This window comes from Ambystoma mexicanum, chromosome 1q, assembly GCF_040938575.1.
Source record: "Ambystoma mexicanum isolate Mex_15411 chromosome 1q, UKY_AmexF1_1, whole genome shotgun sequence".
Taxonomy (NCBI): Eukaryota; Metazoa; Chordata; class Amphibia; order Caudata; family Ambystomatidae; genus Ambystoma; species Ambystoma mexicanum.
The window spans coordinates 481,859,667-481,878,151 of record NC_090922.1 but is presented as its reverse complement, the minus strand read 5'-3'; positions in this window follow the sequence as shown (position 1 = coordinate 481,878,151).

The following is an 18,485-nucleotide window of genomic DNA, read 5'->3' as shown; positions in this document are numbered from 1 at the left end:
AAGTCCTCAAACATCCAGCAAAGTTGCTGGGGGTCTCTAAGGTGTAGGGAATTAGCACATTTATGATGATTCTCCCTAACACTTGTACCCCCCAGTCTAAGGGACAGGAGGATTTAATCCACCCCTGGATGAATCTCCTTACTCCAGTCGGTCAAACATTCTGGAGAGACCATCAGCATTTTGGTGATTACACCCTGACCTGTGTTCAATGGTAAAATCAAACCACTGTAGGCTGATTGACCATCTTAACAATTTAGGATTCTCCCCCTTCATCTGCATTAACCATCTCGATGGTTGGTGGTCAGTCTGAATCATAAAACTAGATCCATACAAGTGTGGTCTAAACTTCTTCAGTGACCACACAATAGAAACACATTGGGCCTCATTACGACCCTGGCGGAAGACCATGGTGCTATTAGCACCACGGTCCATGCCGGTAAGTTACTGACTCCGCCGTGGACAAAGGGGGAATTACCACCCCATTACAAGGTTGGTGGGGCGGTAATTCCCCCTTCCTCCATGGCCCTTCCCCATTCCCTTTTTTGCCCCATAGGGCTCAATGGGAATGGGGAAGGCGCTAAGTACGGTGCCGCAAATTGCGGCACCGTAATTAGCACCAAGGTCCCTTTGCGGGTCCCTACTTTAACGGCTGGTCTACACCAGCCGTTAAGGTTGGGCCCCGCAAAGGGACCTCGTAATTAGGCGCTAATAGGTTAACGGCGCCGCAGCCTTTTACGGCGCCGTTAACCCATTAGGGCCTGGGTCGTAATGAGGCCCATTCTCTTTCAATGGTTGCCCACCTTGTTTCTGGTTCCTTCAGCTTTCTCCTGATGAAGCAGATGGGGTGCTCCCTACCTTTCTCATCCAGCTGACTCAGAACTGCACCTATACTTGTATTGGAAGCATCTGTTTGCACAATGAAGGTTTGCCTGTAGTCAGGAGCTCTTAAGACTGGAGCTTGACAAAAGGCTTTCTTAAGTCCTTCAAATGCCTTGTTGCACTCTGGATTCAATCTGGACTTTTCTAGGAAATTTAGGTGAAGAGACAACATTCAAGGGAGAAGCTATGGACCCAGAGTTCTCAATGAAGGTCCTATAATAACCATTGAGACCTAAGAAGGCTCTCACTTGGGTTTGAGTAGTAGGGGTTGCCCATTATTGTACAGCTTGTACTTTGCTAGGCAATGTCCTTATTTCACCTCCTCCTATGTCATGTAGCTCATGTAGCTCTCTGGCTGGCCTCTCCTGGCCCTCTTCCTGCTCTCACCTGCAAGGCTAAAAACCTTGGGGTAATCTTTGACCCCACACTCTCCTTCTCCCCTCACATCTATGATGTCTCTAAGAAGTCACACTACCAGCTGCACCTCCTCAGAGGTATTCTTCCTTTCCTCTCCTTCCCCCAGAAGCTCACTGTCTCCAGAGCTCTGGTTCTCTCTAGGCTGGATTATTGCAACAGCGTCTTTCTAAATCTGCCTACTTCTACTCTCCGCTCTCTGCAACTTATCCAGAACAGGACTGCAAGACTTGTCCTTGGCCGCAAGCCCAGGGATGGTATCTCTCCAGGACTGAGATCTCTGCACTGGCTCCCAGTGGCTGCGAGGATTAACTTCAAAGCCCTCTGCATCATCCACAAGGCCTTCTGGGGCCCGGGGCCTCAATACCTTCAACTCTCTCTCCCTAAATATCTTCCTTCTCGAGCTCTCCGCTCATCCGCCTCCAACTCCCTCAGGGTCAGTCGCTTCTCCAAGCAACAAGTTGGTGGTAGATCTCTTTCTTCGGCTGTTGCCTCCCTCTGGAACAGCCTCCCTGCCTCCCTTAAACTCGAGGAGAACCATCTCCAGTTTCGGAAGCACCTCAAAACCTTTCTCTTTGCTGCTGCTTTTTTTCCCTCCTCTGCTCTGCTGACCTCCTGGCTGTAACCGGAACTGCACTGGCTACCTGGACACCCTCTGATCTCGGGCCCAGGTCCCTCCCCCGCCAGCGTCACACACCTGCACTGCCTACCTGGCTACCCACGCACTTGGGGACTGTTTCTGTATCCCTACAGTCCCCCTACCAGCCCTTGACACCTGATGTCTGCACTTACCCATGCACTTGCCACATGCTGGCCGTTACTTGTTTATCTATTCTTAATTGTTTTATCTATTCCCATGTACTGCACTGTCCCTGCCCCCTTCCCACACACTTGCGCGATCTGAATGACATCTGGCCTAGTGGGATCGTTGTATGTGGTCCCTTTGTTCCCCTCCCTTGATTCGTCGCTGTCATGATTCCTGCCCCTCATGTCCCCAGCCCTCAAAGATGTCAGGCTGGAGCCAGGCCACAATCACCTACATGGCCCAAAAGGGCCTCTCCATCCCTCCAAAGACCCACTTGGAGTCAGACTTGGTGCTTGTGGCAACAGACTCACTCACTCCCATAGGATAACATTGGGGATTGGACTTGTAGTGCATTGATGGGGACAAGATGGATGCCCCCACATATTTCGGTTCCCAGAACTGCATGTGCAGTCTAGTCTTTTGGGTGTGGTTCAGCCCAGAGAAACCTGGGATACCCAGAGGCTATTTAAGCCACGCCCAGGCTGAGAAACATGCTTTGTGTTTTCTGCACCTGCAGCGTGACACTCACCGTGTTCGGATCGGTCTCCAGTAGGCCTGCATCTTTCTTCTGCGCTCAGCTCCTGCAAGAACAAGAACACCGTTAGGAACAGCCTTACCTTGCGGTGCTTCTGCCCATTATTCATCGCTTCTTCTGGTCTGCGGGCATCTTCGGCGGTGTCATTCCCATCCCGGCACGCCGCTTCCTAAGCAAAAGGGAAAAGAACAGAAAAAAGGCATTAGTAAGCATTCAGCAAATCTTTGCTTATTTTTAAAGACTGTACAAGCTTCAAATGCTTAGCTGAATCCCAGCCGCTCTGAGGGAACTCTGTCTCCGGAACTTCTCATCCATCTGCAAGAGGGAAAAGACACTCCAGGTTAGCGTGGAAACATCTAGAGGCGCCGCATACCCCGCTTACTCGCCGTATTTCTTCTTCATAACCGGCATCCATGCTGAAAACATTGTGGCACCTAAAAGACACAGAAAAAGAACTCAGTTCAATACAAATATGAAAGGGACGCATCACGCATCGCGCTCTCACTCACCTTCAGCGCTACTCATCTCAGCAGCATGTCGCCATCCCCGGATGCCGGCCATCATCTAAGGAAGGAAAGGAACGAAGTTAGAGAACTGTTCAAAAGACACATTATACTTACTTGTCGGACTCTTGCCAGTGAAGTAACTTGGCAGCAACGAGCCTGCATCAATCAACGCGCCCCTGCGCTGAAAGCAGGACGGAGAGCACACTTTCCAAGAAAACAAGGCCCAGTCTCCAGTCGAGTAGACTCCAGGGAAGGGTCTGAGGTCGTAAGAGGTCAGAACAGGCTGAGTGACGTCCCCGTAGATACCAGGTGAGCGTTACAGAACACAAAGCCTCATATCAAAATCCACCTGGGCGTCATGGAAACATCAGAAACCAACCAGTTAGCCCACATGTTGGGGCAGCTACGTTCCGAAGTACATGCAGCCAGGCAGGAGACCAACACCCTGCGGAGAGAGCTGATAGTGGCCAAAGAACGCACTGATGATTTAAGCCGTCAATTTCTCCAGTCACAGGCAGGGCATGCACCATTTCCGGGAAGCATGCCCTCGATGCCAGCACCATCAGCCAATCCCGTTCAGATAACCCTTCCTTGGCCCCGCCCGAACGATTTACGGGGGATCCCAAGAGGTTTGCAACATTCATGAACCAGTGCCGCCTGCACTTCCTTTGTAGACCAGGGGCCTTTTCGAATGACCAATCACAGGTCGCTTTTGTCCTATGCTACCTGAGTGGTAGCGCTGCGGACTTGTCTCTACCCTTTGTGGCCCAAGTCAATCCTTTGCGGCATGACTTCAGGGGCTTTCAGCAGGAGATAGAAAAGCTGTTCGCCCGTCGTACTCATGGGCAGGCATTAGACAATGAACTTCTGTCCCTACGCCAAGGGAATCAAGACCTATTAACATACATAGCCACATTCAATAGACTCGTAGTTGAAGCAGAATGGCCAGTGGAGAAGAGAACCACGTTATTTCATCAGGGGTTGCGGGGGGAGCTCAAGGATGTTCTCGCACAAGTAGTCAACCCCCCGAAAGACTGCTCAGAATTCATTGACCTTGTTGTTCAACTGGATCATAGGTTGCAGGACCGAAGAGCAGATCGAACCAGACCGGACCCTCGCCCTATGTATGTGCGTTCAAAGTACAATATTGCCCGCACAACAGAAGGTTCAGGAGAACCAATGCAAATCGGGGGGGGGGGGTCAGATCCCCCTTGACTAAAGCGGAAAGGGATAAAAGGAGACAGCAATAGTTATGTCTGTACTGTGCAAGGTCAGGTCATTTCCTTAAAGAGTGCCCTGTTGAATCCACCGAGGAGGACGGTAGGGGCCACGGACAAGGAAGATACCATCAAGGAATCGGAAAACTCCCCAGCCCGGCAAGTGTAGGGGTCCACTTGTCGAGCGAAGAAAGTGAACTAAAGACCTCCCATTTTGCACTATCTGTGGTCTTGATCAATCGCCAACAACCATCTCGGATGCACGCAGTAGTAGCGTACATTGACTGTGGAGCCATTGGGAATTACATCGACCAGGATCTTGCGGCAAAGATGGAGCTTCTGTTACGCCCTAAATCAACCACCGACACTGTTACCACTGTCGACGGCATGGAAATAGCTTCTGGTCCAGTATCCCAATGCACTACAGCTTTAACCCTTCTGTGCCAGGATGGACATCAAGAATCTATCGTTTTCGACCTCATTAAGGCACCACAGTTCCGGTTGATTTTGGGAATGCCATGGTTGGTAGCTCACAATCCTCGAATCGATTGGCGAGCAAAAGAATTGGCATTTCCCGAGACTTGTGCCCACACGTTATCGCCAAGAGAAACAACCAATAGACACCAGAACCTTCACGCTTGGGACTGTGGTAATCGGCACCCTACCAAGTGAATACCAGGACTTTCAAGATGTCTTTCAGAAAGAACAGGCTAATACCCTGCCACCGCATAGACCATACGATTGTCAAATCGACCTGATACCCGGCGCACAAATCCCTTGTGGGCAAATTTACGCACTCACAGAACCAGAAAACCAGCACCTGAAGGCCTATCTTGACCAATACCTGGCCAACGGGTTCATCCATCCCTCGAAGTCTCCAGCAGCCAGTCCTCTATTCTTCGTACCGAAAAAGGAGGGGGACTTGAGAACGTGCATCGACTATCGTGCACTGAACCAGATTACCGTAAAAAACAACTACCCCCTGCCACTGATCCCTGAATTGCTTGATCAAGTCAAAGATGCCCAAATCTACACAAAACTAGACCTGAGGGGTGCATATTACCTTGTTCGCGTAAAACAGGCGGACAAATGGAAAACCGCTTTTCACACCAAATACGGCTTGTACAAATATCAAGTAATGCCCTTGGGCCTTTGCAACGTGCCTGCAGCATTTCAATACTTCATGAACGATGTCCTAAGGGAATTGATTGATGTCGGTGCTCTAGTGTACATCGACAATATTATAGTATATTCCGCATCAAAGCAGGACCACGTTAAACACGTCCGATCCGTATTGGAGAAACTCTGTCAACACCAGCTCTATACCATGCTCGAAAAGTGCTCAGTCCACGTCTCTGAGGTGTAATTCCTGGGCTTTATTCTCAGCCCGAATGGAATCCGAATGGATGTACACAAGGTAGATGCTATCCTGAACTGGCCATCCCCAAATTCATTCATGGGGGTTCAAACTATGCTGGGTTTTGCAAACTTCTACTGCTGGTTCATCCCAGAATTTTCGCAAATCGTGCATCCTATTGCGTCATTGCTAAGGAAAAGCAACAAAAGGTTCCAGTGAACAACAGAAGCCGAGGAAGCTTTTCAGGAACTCAAAGCAAGATTCACATCTGCCCCAATCTTACGCCACCCTCGCCCTGATCTCCCATACCTGGTGGAAACGGACGCCTCAAGCATGGCTATGGGAGCCGTCCTCTCACAAAAGGACCCCGAAATGGGCCAGTTACACCCTTTTGCCTTCTGGTCACGTAAATTCACACCCCCTGAACTCAATTACACTATCACAGACAAAGAACTCCTGGCCATTAAGTCAGCCTTTAAGGCATGGCGGCACTACCTCTTGGCGCCAGACACACAATCACCGTAATAACTGACCACCAGAACCTCCAGTACCTAAAAACGGCAGAGGTCCAATCCTCACGACAACTACGTTTTGCTGAATATGACTACGTGATTACATTTCGACCAGGGGTGAAAAACGGGAAGGCCGATGCCCTTTCCCGTATGGGGGTGGAAGATCAAGGGTATAAGACCCCTGACCCAATAGCAATCATCCCGAGTGATAAGCTCCTAGGAATCACAGCAACCATAAATCAGAAAGAATTAAATGAAGAAATTCAAAACCTGATGAATCCGGAGCAATTACAAGCGTGGAGTGCACAAGGAGAACATTAGATGATAAAAGATCAGTTGCCCTACTTCATGAATCGTTTATTCTTACCAAACCAAGAACTACGAGAACAAGTCATGTCCGGTTATCATGATTCCTTGATCGAGGGCCACCCCGGAATCGCTAAAACCCTAGCCAAGGTAAAACAAAATTATTGGTGGCCCACGTGGCGTAAAGACATTATCCAATTCATCCTATCATGTGCAATGTGTGCTCAAAACAAGTCATCCAAGCAGAAACTGGCTGGGCTATTACAACCATTGGAAATCCCACCAGCACCCTGGCACACGTTGTCCCTCGATTTTATTACTTACTTACCACCCAGTCAAGGGTTTAACACTATTCTTGTGGTCGTGGACCTATTTTCAAAAATGGCACATTTCATTCCTCTTAAGGGGCTCCACTCTGGCAAAGTTATTTCTTGAAGGCATCGTACGGCTCCATTGGTTTCCTTCAGTTTTAGTCTCAGACCGAGGTACTCTATTCGTATATAACTTCTGGAGAAAATGCTGCTCTATGGCCCAGATCGACATCTGGCTATTCACCAGTCACCATCCCCAAACGGATGGTCAAACTGAGAGGACAAATCAGACGCTCGAGCAGTATCTGCGTTGCATGTTACACCAAGCTGAGGGAAGCTGGTTCGACCTATTATGGATAGCTGAATATGCTTATAATAATTCCCTACACACCAGCACTGGGCAGACACCCTTTTATACCATGTATGGCAGGCACCCACGTACTTCTGAGTTGGACGTTCCTACAACCCTGGAAATGCCAGCAGTCAAAACCTTGCACACAACCATTTCTCAAACCTTTAAAAGGGCAGCTGAACACCTACTTCAAGCTAAGAATCGCCAACAGAAGTTTGCTGATCAACACCGAGCAAAGGCCCCCAACTACCAAGTGGGAGACAAAGTCTGGCTGGCATCTAAACACGTGTCCATTAAAGGAACCCGAACTTTCCGTCCAAGATACCTGGGTCCATTCACCGTCACCTCCGTGATAAATCCTGTGGTGGTCAGACTAGCTTTGCTGTCAAACATGCAGATTCATCCTGTGTTCCACATGTCTCTCCTTAAACCTGTTCTACCTGGGACCCAGGTAGCAACGTCACCGCAGCCAGTAGTAGTCGTTGGGGAGCCGGAATTCGAAGTCAAGGACATCCTGGATTCAAAGTACGTCAGATCCAAATTATACTACTTAGTAGACTGGAAGGGGTATGGTCCACAAGACAGGACATGGGAGCCTTGTGAGTACATCCATGCACCTCGCTTGCTTAGACGATTTCATCAAAACCATCCAAACAAACCAGGACCAGACAGAAGAGCCACCTTGAGAGGGGCCTTAGGGGGGAGTGCTGGGATTCAGGTAAGCGTTTGAAGCTCGTACAGTCTTTAAAAATAAGCGAAGATTTACTGAATGCTTACTAATGCCTTTTTTCTGTTCTTTTCCCTTTCCTTAGGAAGCGGCGTGCCGGGATGGGAATGACACTGCCGAAGATGCCCGCTGAACAGAAAGAGCGATGACTGATGGGCAGAAGCGCCGCAAGGTAAGGCTGTTCCCCTTCTTCCCCGGGATCCAACCCTTCCCTTTGATCCACAGCTCACCTTGTTTTCTTGGATAGTGTGCTTTCCGTCCTGCTTTCAGCGCCAGGGTGTGTTGATTGATGCGGGCTCGTTGCTGCCTAGTTACTTCACTGGCAAGAGTCTGACAGGTAAGTATAATGAGTCTTTTGAACAGTTCTCCAACTTCATTCCTTTCCTTCCTTAGATGGTGGCCGGCGTCCGGGGATGGCGACGTGCTGCTGAGATGAGTAGCGCTGAAGGTGAGTGAGAGCGCAATGTGTTATGTGACCCTTTCGTATTTGTATTGAACAGAGTTCTTTTTCTATGACTTTTAGGTGCCACAACGTTTTCAGCGTGGATGCCGGTTATGAGAAGAAATGCAGTGAGTAAGCGCGGTATGCGGCGCCTCTACATGTTTCCATGATAACCTGGAGTGTCTTTTCCCTCTTGCAGATGGCTGAGAATTTCTGGAGACAGAGTTCCCTCAGAGCGGCTGGGATTCAGGTAAGCGTTTGAAGCTTGTACAGTCTTTAAAAATAAGCAAAGATTTGCTGAATGCTTACTAATGCCTTTTTTTCTGTTCTTTTCCCTTTTCCTTAGGAAGTGGCGTGCCGGGATGGGAATGACACCGCCGAAGATGCCCGCAGAACAGAAGAAGCGATGAATGATGGGCAGAAGCGCTGCAAGGTAAGGCTGTTCCTAACGGTGTTCTTGTTCTTGCAGGAGCTGAGCGCAGAAGAAAGATGCAGGCCTACTGGAGACCGATCCGAACACGTCCAATCCCCAATGTTATCCTATGGGATTGAGTGAGTCTGGTGCCACAAGCACCAAGTCTGACTCCAAGTGGGTCTTTGGAGGGATGCAGAGGCCCTTGAGGGCCATGTAGGTGATAGTGGCCTGGCTCCAGCCTGACATCTTGGAGGGCTGGGGACATAAGGGGCAGGAATCATGACACATAGAGAGGCTCAAAGGGACTAAATCCAACTCCCTCCTGAGGGACTTCTCTATAAGCAAATAGAAGGCATGGCAGTAGAAGGTCCCACTTTCTTCTAAGGGGTTCCTCTAAAGCACCTATCATGCTCTTCATAGTATGGTTAAACCTCTCTACCAATCCATTGGTCTGTGGATGGTAGGCAGTTAAGAACTTGCAAGTTATTCCACAGTTTTTCCACATGGCTTGCATGTAGTGGGTATAATAGTGGGTACTCCCAATTTTTTGTTTTCGGGGGGTCAGGTCTGTAAACAGGGAGAGTAAAGGGAAATAGACACACAAAAGGCAGACTGACTACCCCTCTCTCTAGGTCTGGCAACACAACAGGTACAGGTGCTGAGAAGCTGGCATATATATATACAGCTATTGTTTTTTAAGTTTTAAGAGAGACAGTTGGTGTACAAAAACCGTAATGCAGATATCAATAAATCTCTTTAATAGTTAAAGATAAAATTTCATAGAAAAAATATACACTTTATAGGCTTTATCATATCCCACTCATTCCATTCATACCAATTCACTCATTCTGTGGCATCCGGGTTCGGCAATTAACATTTTCTTAACACATATTAGTTATTTTTAATATGTATGACAATTGGAAAACACACAATTGGATTTTCTATAGGTCGACATAAGTTTCGGCCCCTTTTTCCATAGTCCCATCGTTGTCTACGGTGGTCTAAATAGTCAATGTTGGGCCATCTTCAGGACAGTGATGATTCAGTAAAAGCTTAACGTCTTCACCCTTTTTCCATATGAAAAGCCAAATCTGTGGCCGAGAACGTAGTTGTGGACCACGGAGAAGAAATAAGAAAATGGAGGGTATTTTCTGTATTACCCTAGTCTATGACCCTTTTCACAAGTGGGTGGAGCTTCAAATCTCTTTATCTCCATCTCATTTCATGGGTAAGTTTCAAGAGGGACTTGCTTCCTTCGACACTTGAACACGAGGTGTCTTTATAATTAGTTGGGACGAAGCAGCGAGGTTGCTTGAGCGGCGTCTGCTGACTTGTAAATGAGTCGCGTTCCAAGAGTAGTGGGACATAAACTTTGATCCCTTGTCAGAGATGACTTCCTTTGGAAAACCTACCCTGGTAAAAATACCAAGTAGGGCCTTAGCAACAACCTGACCTGTAACAATCTTCATAGGTATGGCTTCAGGGTACCTAGTAGCATGGTCTACTAGAACCAATATAAATTGATTGCCTGAAGAGGTTGGAGGGTCTAAGGGACCAACAATGTCGATTCCTATCCTCTCAAAAGGGACTACCACCACTGGGAGAGGCACCAAAAGTGCCACATTCTTGGCTCCACTCCTGCCAGATGCCTGGTAAGTGTGACAGCTCCTACATAATTTATCTACATCAGACCCCAATTTAGGCCAGTAGAAATATAGAGAAAGCCTTTCCTTGGTTTTCTTGAAGCTCAAGTGACCAGCCGGAGGTATCTCATGGGCTAACTGTAGGAACTGATGTCATGTCTCTAGAGGCACTACAAGTCTTCTGTAGTCCCCTGGGATAGACTCAGTTGGTTCACTTTAGAAGAGGCCATCTTCCCAGTACAACCTATGCTTCCCTGGCTCTTGCCCGTCCAGCTGGGAAGCGGTCTGTTGGCGAAGACCTTCAAGAGTAGGGTACTCCCTTTTGCCTCTGCTGAAGTCTGCCCTACAGAGGCCAACTTCTTCCAGTAAAGACTGCAGCTCAGGATGGTCTTTAGGATCCAGATCTCCAACAGGGGTCAGGTCTTCTTCCAGCTGTGAATCTTCAGCAGCTGATTCAACCTTTCATGGTTGTTCCTCAGACTCACCCTCAGCCTCAGCTGGTGGAGCATTCACATGTGTGACTTTGGACAGTCCTCTTGGGGATGTCCTTCTTGGTAGCACAGGAGTGCTTTGTTGCTTTTTCCGTGAGGCCTTGGGTTTCCCCTTTTTCTCATTCTTCCTGGAAATAGCAGTTAGTAATTCATGTGGGCTAGGTGTTATAGATTCCTCTGCATCCTCCTCTGGAGAGCCATCTAAGGTACTCTCCCTGGCCCTCCCTGCCTGCTCCTGTTTCCTTTTTCTGGGAGGCCTGGGGGTGCTTGATACAACTTCAAGAGTTTTTAAGTCATTCCCCAACAGGACTCTCCCAGGCACCTCAGTCTGCACACTAACAGGTATATTGGCAGTCATGTTGTTGAACTGGATGAGAGCAGGTAGTCTAGGTAGCATTTGGACAGGGCCTCCAGCAAGCTTAGTGAGGCTTTTGGGTGCCTTAGCAACATCCTCAGCCTTGAAAAAAGATTCATCTACTATAGTAATGCTGGCCCCAGTGTCTCTAATGGCAGGGGTCTCCTGACCATTTACAAGTACACTGTTCTTGTAATATTCTTTGGTGTTGTCTGGAATTGAATTATAGACATCTAAATTCTGCTGTTCCCACAGACGCAGGGACACTAAAGAAACACTGGCAGAGACTCCAATGGGGTCTTTAGCCAGTACTTAAAGTTACCACTTGTCACATTTACCTCTGGGTTGAAGGCTAAGGAGACAGTGTGGATCCCTGAAGGCTTACCCTTGCATCTTGGATCCCCTTTCACATGGTCAGTAGACCCACAAGCATAATATTTTCCAAATGTTTTGACATATGGGGATGTCTGCTGACCTCCTTCTGGTTTGGCACCAGAGGTTTCACTTGCCTGATTTGGTTTCCCTGATGGCTTACCTTTACGTTTGGGGCCCTCTTTTGGATTGGAGGTATTAGAATTCTCTTTGCCATCTTTCTTGTGCTGATTCCCATCATCCTTCTTCTGAGTTGCCCAGGACTCCTTGTGATTGGCCCTGTAGGCCAACCCACAAGTCAGCAGCCTTTGCTTACCTTTTTGGATCAATTTCCTTAGAGTCAGCCAAGTGCTGTCTCAGCTCAGTAGAACAGGCATCAAAAATAGATTCTAACAAAAATACATTTCTCATTCCTTCAAAAGTGTTAACTCTGTAACCCTTTACCCAGCCATCTAAGTTTTTCAAACATTCACACACTCGGGTAGCCCAAGGGGTACCATCATACTTTTTGAGGGTCCGAAACCTCTTAAGGTACTGGGAAGGTGTTTTGCCAAAACTAGCTATCAAAGCTAGCTTCACATTTTTATACTCCAATCTTTCAAGTTCCGCCACCGCCATTACAGCATCAGTTGCAACCAGGGGGAGCCTAGACAAAAGCGAAGGAATCAACTGATTCCCTGTGAAACCCTGAATCCCATAGTTATATTCAAAAGCAGCAAACCAATCTAAAATATCAAGTCTCACCTCATACTTACTTACAGCTTCTTTAGGCATGTGTGACCTCTAAGGACTGGAAGACCTAGAAGACTCTGGGAGAGAACCATTTTCAAGAGACAATTTCTTCATTTCTAGTTCATGATTTAAATCCACTTCTCTGAGCCTTAGTTCTTGATGTTTACTATCAGCTTGCATTTGAATCCTTTTGAACTCTGACTCAAGTGCCATGTTTTCAAGAGAGACACATTCTGGACTCAGTATTGGACCTGGTAGGGTCCCTGTGGATATAGCTTGAGGACCTAAAGTAAGTAGAGGTGCAGTTGGGCTCACATCCTGAGACTCCTCTAACTCATCAATAACATTAGAGCCTGACTCTGAATCAATATCATCCTCATCAACATTATCCACATTTGCTGGGGGGATAGGGGTCATGACTCTACCTCCCAGTCTTTGATGATTCAACAATTTCTCATAAAATTCATTTTTATTACCCTTAACAAAGAGAGACCTGACTTTACACATATCTTTCAGTTAATCTACTGTAAGAATGATCAGGGCTTCCTGTTTGAAGTTATCCAAATCTGGCATTATAAAACAATGGCTTCTCTAGTGATGCTTAGCCTTGTGAAGGTTATTTGAACAAAATTTAGAGCAGCACTCTCAATGTAATAACTATACTTTATCCTCACCGCTGTACACCAGTGTTTGGCAGAATTGCATGCAGTACCCTCTGGGACCACTACACACAAGTAGGACTCAGCTCGCTACCAAAAACTGTGTAGTACAGACTTATACCAAAGGTTGGTTTGGCTAACACCTGTAGTTCTAATTGTGTGTTGTGGTTCAGATTTACCTGGTAGCTGTGGCTGAGCAGTCAGACTTCTCTCAAGAAGAGTTAGGCAGTATACAGAGGATACACAATAGGGCTAAAAACACAGTAGATCAAGCAAACACTGACCAGTGTATTATTTATTTAACACACACTTTAGAAAATACACTAGCACTATAAATCAAAAGCAAGTTCCAACACAATCAGAAAAGTTTTCACACCTCCCTTAGCAATTACTAGACAGGTCTAAGTCAAAACACCACTTTTTGTCAAAACAGAGGTGAGCGTGTAACTTAGATGGCACTCCAATAATTAGGCTAAAGGGAGAGAAGGTTGGGATGACAAAGACAAAGTTAGAAGGTCTGGGGGCCAACCCAGTTGGAAAGCCAAGGATTTAAGTGTCACCTTTAGCAATCTGAAGAAACAGAGGCCAGGTGGAACACAGCACCTTTAAGAGTGAGGAAGCTCCAGCGGTGGCAGTTGTTCCTGGCAGCGGGTGCAGTTCATGGTTTCGACCAGGGGAAGAGAGGATCTCATGGAGGAGGAAACTTGGAGTCGTTGCACTGCCCAGGGAAGAAACCAGCCGCGGAGTTCGTCGGTTAAAAGGTGCGTTCCTGGTATTCGCGGTCACAGTGGTGAAACTTGGCTATCCGGCCGCCGGGGTGCTTGGCACGGGCGATTCAACCAAGAGATGTCCTAGAAGGCGAAAGGGGCGAACTGGTTGGTCCCACCAGCTCAGAGGAAGCATACTCGTCCAGCAGAAGATCTTCTCTTGTCGTTGGGAAAGTGGTGAGTTTGTTGCAGCAGGGCTTCACCGGTGGTGTCGTCATTGCAGATGGCTCAGTTTCTTCCCTCTTTGGATTCTTAGGTCCTTCTGAAGTTCCAGTCCCAAAGGCCCTGCTTTTATGCAGAAAACCCCCCATTCAACAGCCTAGCTGTTACTCACACATGCTAAGTGGTGAGCCGGGCAGCTCACCACCTGGCCAATCAGAAACTTGAGTTGCTAAGGCAACGCAGTCCAGGGTGCCAATTCCCCTCCCCACCCATCCTGTGGAACCCAGACAGAGTGGCACCATGTGGAGGGCTTCTGTGGAGAAGCCCGCCAAAAAGTGGAACAAAGGACCCAACCTTGGTTAGAGTTACAGAGACGGACACGAATGCCATTTTTGAAAAGAGTTCTGGCAAAAAAGACCCAACCGTGGATTTAATATTAAATAAATAAACAGGCGGTATCTTTAAGATTGCACCAAAAAGTGGTGCGTTTAAAATCATTGGGAAAATCCCATAGAGAATATTCCGGTGGAATATTTCGCGTGGTAACCACTGCCACCAGCCAGAAACTCGACAAGGGGGGACTGGACAGTGCCCCCTTGAAAACAGACCCAGGGGCAATATAATTAACCCCTTCCAGTATGATGGTTTGTACTGTTTCTGTTCACAATTTAGGACTAGTAAAGTCAATGGTGACTTTACATGCCCTGGGAGACAGTAGTCAGTCCCAGGGTATGGAGTCTATGTTTGGGGGTCACTATGACACCCCTGTGTTACTGCACTGAGGGTGCTGTGTGACATACACATAAAAAAAATAGATGATACCCTATGGATTAAAAAAAAAACATAGCCCATAAGCACACAAAAAGTCAAAGACATACCTCAAATCATGCCTAAGAGTGGGAGAAAAGTCTCTCACTCGTAGCAGGAGAAAAAAACAACCTTATAAGAGAATTCTCCCTAACAACACGAGCACCGTAGCCTGGACCCGCTGTTGGTCAACGATTGTGCCCTGGAAAACCTATTATCTAACTCCTTGCAGGAGATCAATTTGCATTCCCTTTGGGAACTATATGACCTAGACAATTCAGCATTGAAAAATCACACAAATAATTCTGGTTTTCCTGTGTGGAGATCGTTGTCATTGAACTGGCTTTTGATAATGAGCCTATTTCTGATATTTCTATGCTAGCCCCGGCAGTCATGGCTGTACTTGGGAAAAGAATTAGGCTCTCTCTCAGTTCCAGTACGCATAAGTCACTTCAACCTAAAATTATGGATGAAATTAGCCTATTTTCCAAATAAAATCCATACGTTAAACCTCCCAAACCAACACTTTCATCAGCCTGGTTTAAAAAGAGAATTGCGACTCTAGTTCACCTGTTCATGAGTCACACACAAAATCTCATGACTCAGAGGGGACTCCAGATTGTTCTATAGTCGACTCACAACCTATTGATAACTCCCATTTCAGATGCTTGGAAAAGGGGAACGAGGAGCAAAGAATTCTATCAGTTCTAAACTTTTAATTAACCCTGATACGTCATATTTACATACTTTTCCTGTAATATCTTGTATTCTAAATCTCCTTGATAAGGGACATGAGGTCACACACTTGGAAATCAGGGATATTACATTTTCTCTGTCTGATATTTTGTCTAAAATGAATAGCCTTGAGGGATTTCTGATTTCCAGGGAGACCTGTAGACCACTTGCTCATGTTTCCTCCTCAACTCAGATTACCACTAGTAATGCACATACACAGACAAATCAGACCGTGCTAAAGCATAAATCTTGTCAAATCAAATAGAGTTGGTTATAGCGGAAAGCTCTTTGTGCAAAGCTGCCAACACAGAGAATGTGGTAAGAGACTTCAATGCAGCAGCTAATGAGCCTACACCTGAATCGCGCAAAATGTTGTAAAATATGAAAATGCTGATTAATAAAATTCAGGAAATTGAAATAAAAATTCAGTCCACCAAAGACATAGGTTCCATCCAACACCAACTAGAAAATGTTTCATGTGATGCAGAGTCTTTGTCTGATAACGCTGATATTATGCATCGCAACAGCCCTTCCGCACTAACTGACATTATTTATTATGAACAAGCGAAAGCGGTGGTCGATACTTCTTCCACTAGTTCGACAATCTTTTTCTTATGCAGAAATGGTGTCCGGACATTTCGTCGAAAGACATTTCGTCGAAAGTCATTTGGTCGACGGAATTTGGTCGAAAACCAAATGGTCGAATTCTTTTTTTTATTTATATATATATTTTTTAGGTTTTAGTTTAGGGAAAAAAAGGTTTTTTTAGAAAAAAAGGGGGTGGGGGGATCCCCCAAACCCCCCCAAAAAAAGTGAAAAAAAAACATTCGAGCATTTGGTTTTCAACCAAATGGTTTCGACCAAATGTCCTGTCGACCATTTGTTTTCGACGAAATGTCTGGTAACCTGCAGAAATAGGAGACTTCAAGTAAGAGCTGCCAAGAGAAGAGCCTATAGGAAAACTTTAAAAGAGATTAATATAAAAAAACAAAGAATTTGCCTTTACCTAAAATTAGTGGCCATAATTCCAATATTAAAAGTCTCTGTGCTATTGTCAGTGAGGACGAGACCTTAGATCTTTTACAATTGAGTCATGAAAGCAGAGAATACTTACAGTTGAAAGAGGATTCTAAGCATGGGAGGAAGCCTGTAAGTAAACCCCCAGTAACTAAGGGCAACTATGACAAGCATAAGGAAAACAACAAACTAAAACCTATAATTCCCAATATTAGAAATACTTTATTATTCAAGTCTATAAATGATATACACATATCTACTACTAACTACCTACTAACTAACTTTTATCCGATTGTTGGTAGGATTAAGAGCTCTGCTCAGTCTTCAACAAGGCTTCAAGTATCCTTTACTCCTCCCGTGTCTCCCGCTAATCCTCCTCAAACTCAAAATCTTTCTGTTCAAAGGGCGAACCACTTGTCCTATGATGAAGTGGTCCGGTGTCAGACAAGTAGTATTCCCACAGTTGCCACTATTCTTCCACCATGTGAGGTGAGCAAGATCTTGCGGAGCTCAAATGACCTTCAGTTGAGTGTTTCTAATGCAACCTCTTCTCAAACTCTCTTGGAGCTCAATGTTGGCCATCAAACAAAATCTGATGCTTCCCTGTTTCAACACATTCAAGGTCCTTCCTTAGTTATTGCTACTACTACAACTACATCTCAAACTCAATTGGAATTGAATGTGAGCAATCATCTTAATGCTGATGTTTCCAGCCAGAAATCCTATTAGTGGCCCTGGAATGATCCCTTCACATTTGCTCCTGCCATGTGTTCTCCTTCATCGAATGCTACTCATGGCAATGTACCTATCACTAGTCTTTTATCACACTTAAGAATGAACTGTCAAACTACCACAGATGCTCTTCTTCCTGAAACGAATTGCTCTTCTTCTTGAGAAGATAATCAGTTGCACTCTATTGTTGATAGGACATCTAGATGAAGGGGAATCAGTGATCAGTGATATATCCTGGCAAACATTAAATATCATAAACTGGGAGAGTGATCCTAAGATTTTGGGAAATGCTTGTATTAATCGCTCCTTTGTATGAGGCATATTCAATCAAAATCCCTCGTTAAGAATCTTAAAATCCGAAGACATAGATTGGATTGCTTTGGCACTACGCAATAACAACCGGTTGACTTGTAAAGTACATTCTAGTATTGTATTAAAATTAATCTGGGATTATCAATTAGATTTTGTCCAACTAGGACTTTCTATTCAACTTTTTAAAACACAAGATGAAGCATTGACATTTTTGACAAGCCTGCACTGTCCAAGAGGTTTCACTGGAAGGTCAAACCATGGTTGGTGATACCGAGCAAATTCCGAAAAAAGATACTATTGCACAGTTTTTATCGCTGGCAGGCTCAATCTAAGACTGGACTTGGGTTGAGCCTCTCGTTAAATCTATTCTTCTTCCAAAAACTGCAGTGACTTCGGCGTAGCCAGTTTAGGTCTCACAATTTTACTTCAATCTAGTGGAACCCATGTGGATTCAATAACTTTCAAATGTGGTTTTTCTTTCTCCCCAAATCACTCAAACCCAATATTATATTTCTGCAAGAGACCATGATGGTTGGTCAATTTTTTTTAGATGGCTATATCGTATATTTTTCATCAGCCAGTATATTCCAAACAGGAAGACCTTCTGGTGGTTTGGTTATTGCTATTGACAACGGTCTAAATATAGATTCTAAACCTATATTGTGCTCTGAACATCTCTTATTAGTTGAAATCCATTTAAAACAGACAGTTTAAAAGTGTCTAGTCCTCTTGTGTTTTATTGGTACCCTGTCAAAATCACTCAGGAGGTCATCTTTGATCAAATAGATTCAATCTTAGAAGACGCGCTCATATCCAATTCAAATGATGAGTTCATCGTAGCTGGTGATTTTAATTCACTTTGCGATGAAAATTCTTATTCTGCTACTGCTAAAACTCAAGTTTATGATCATTCACTTTCCAAA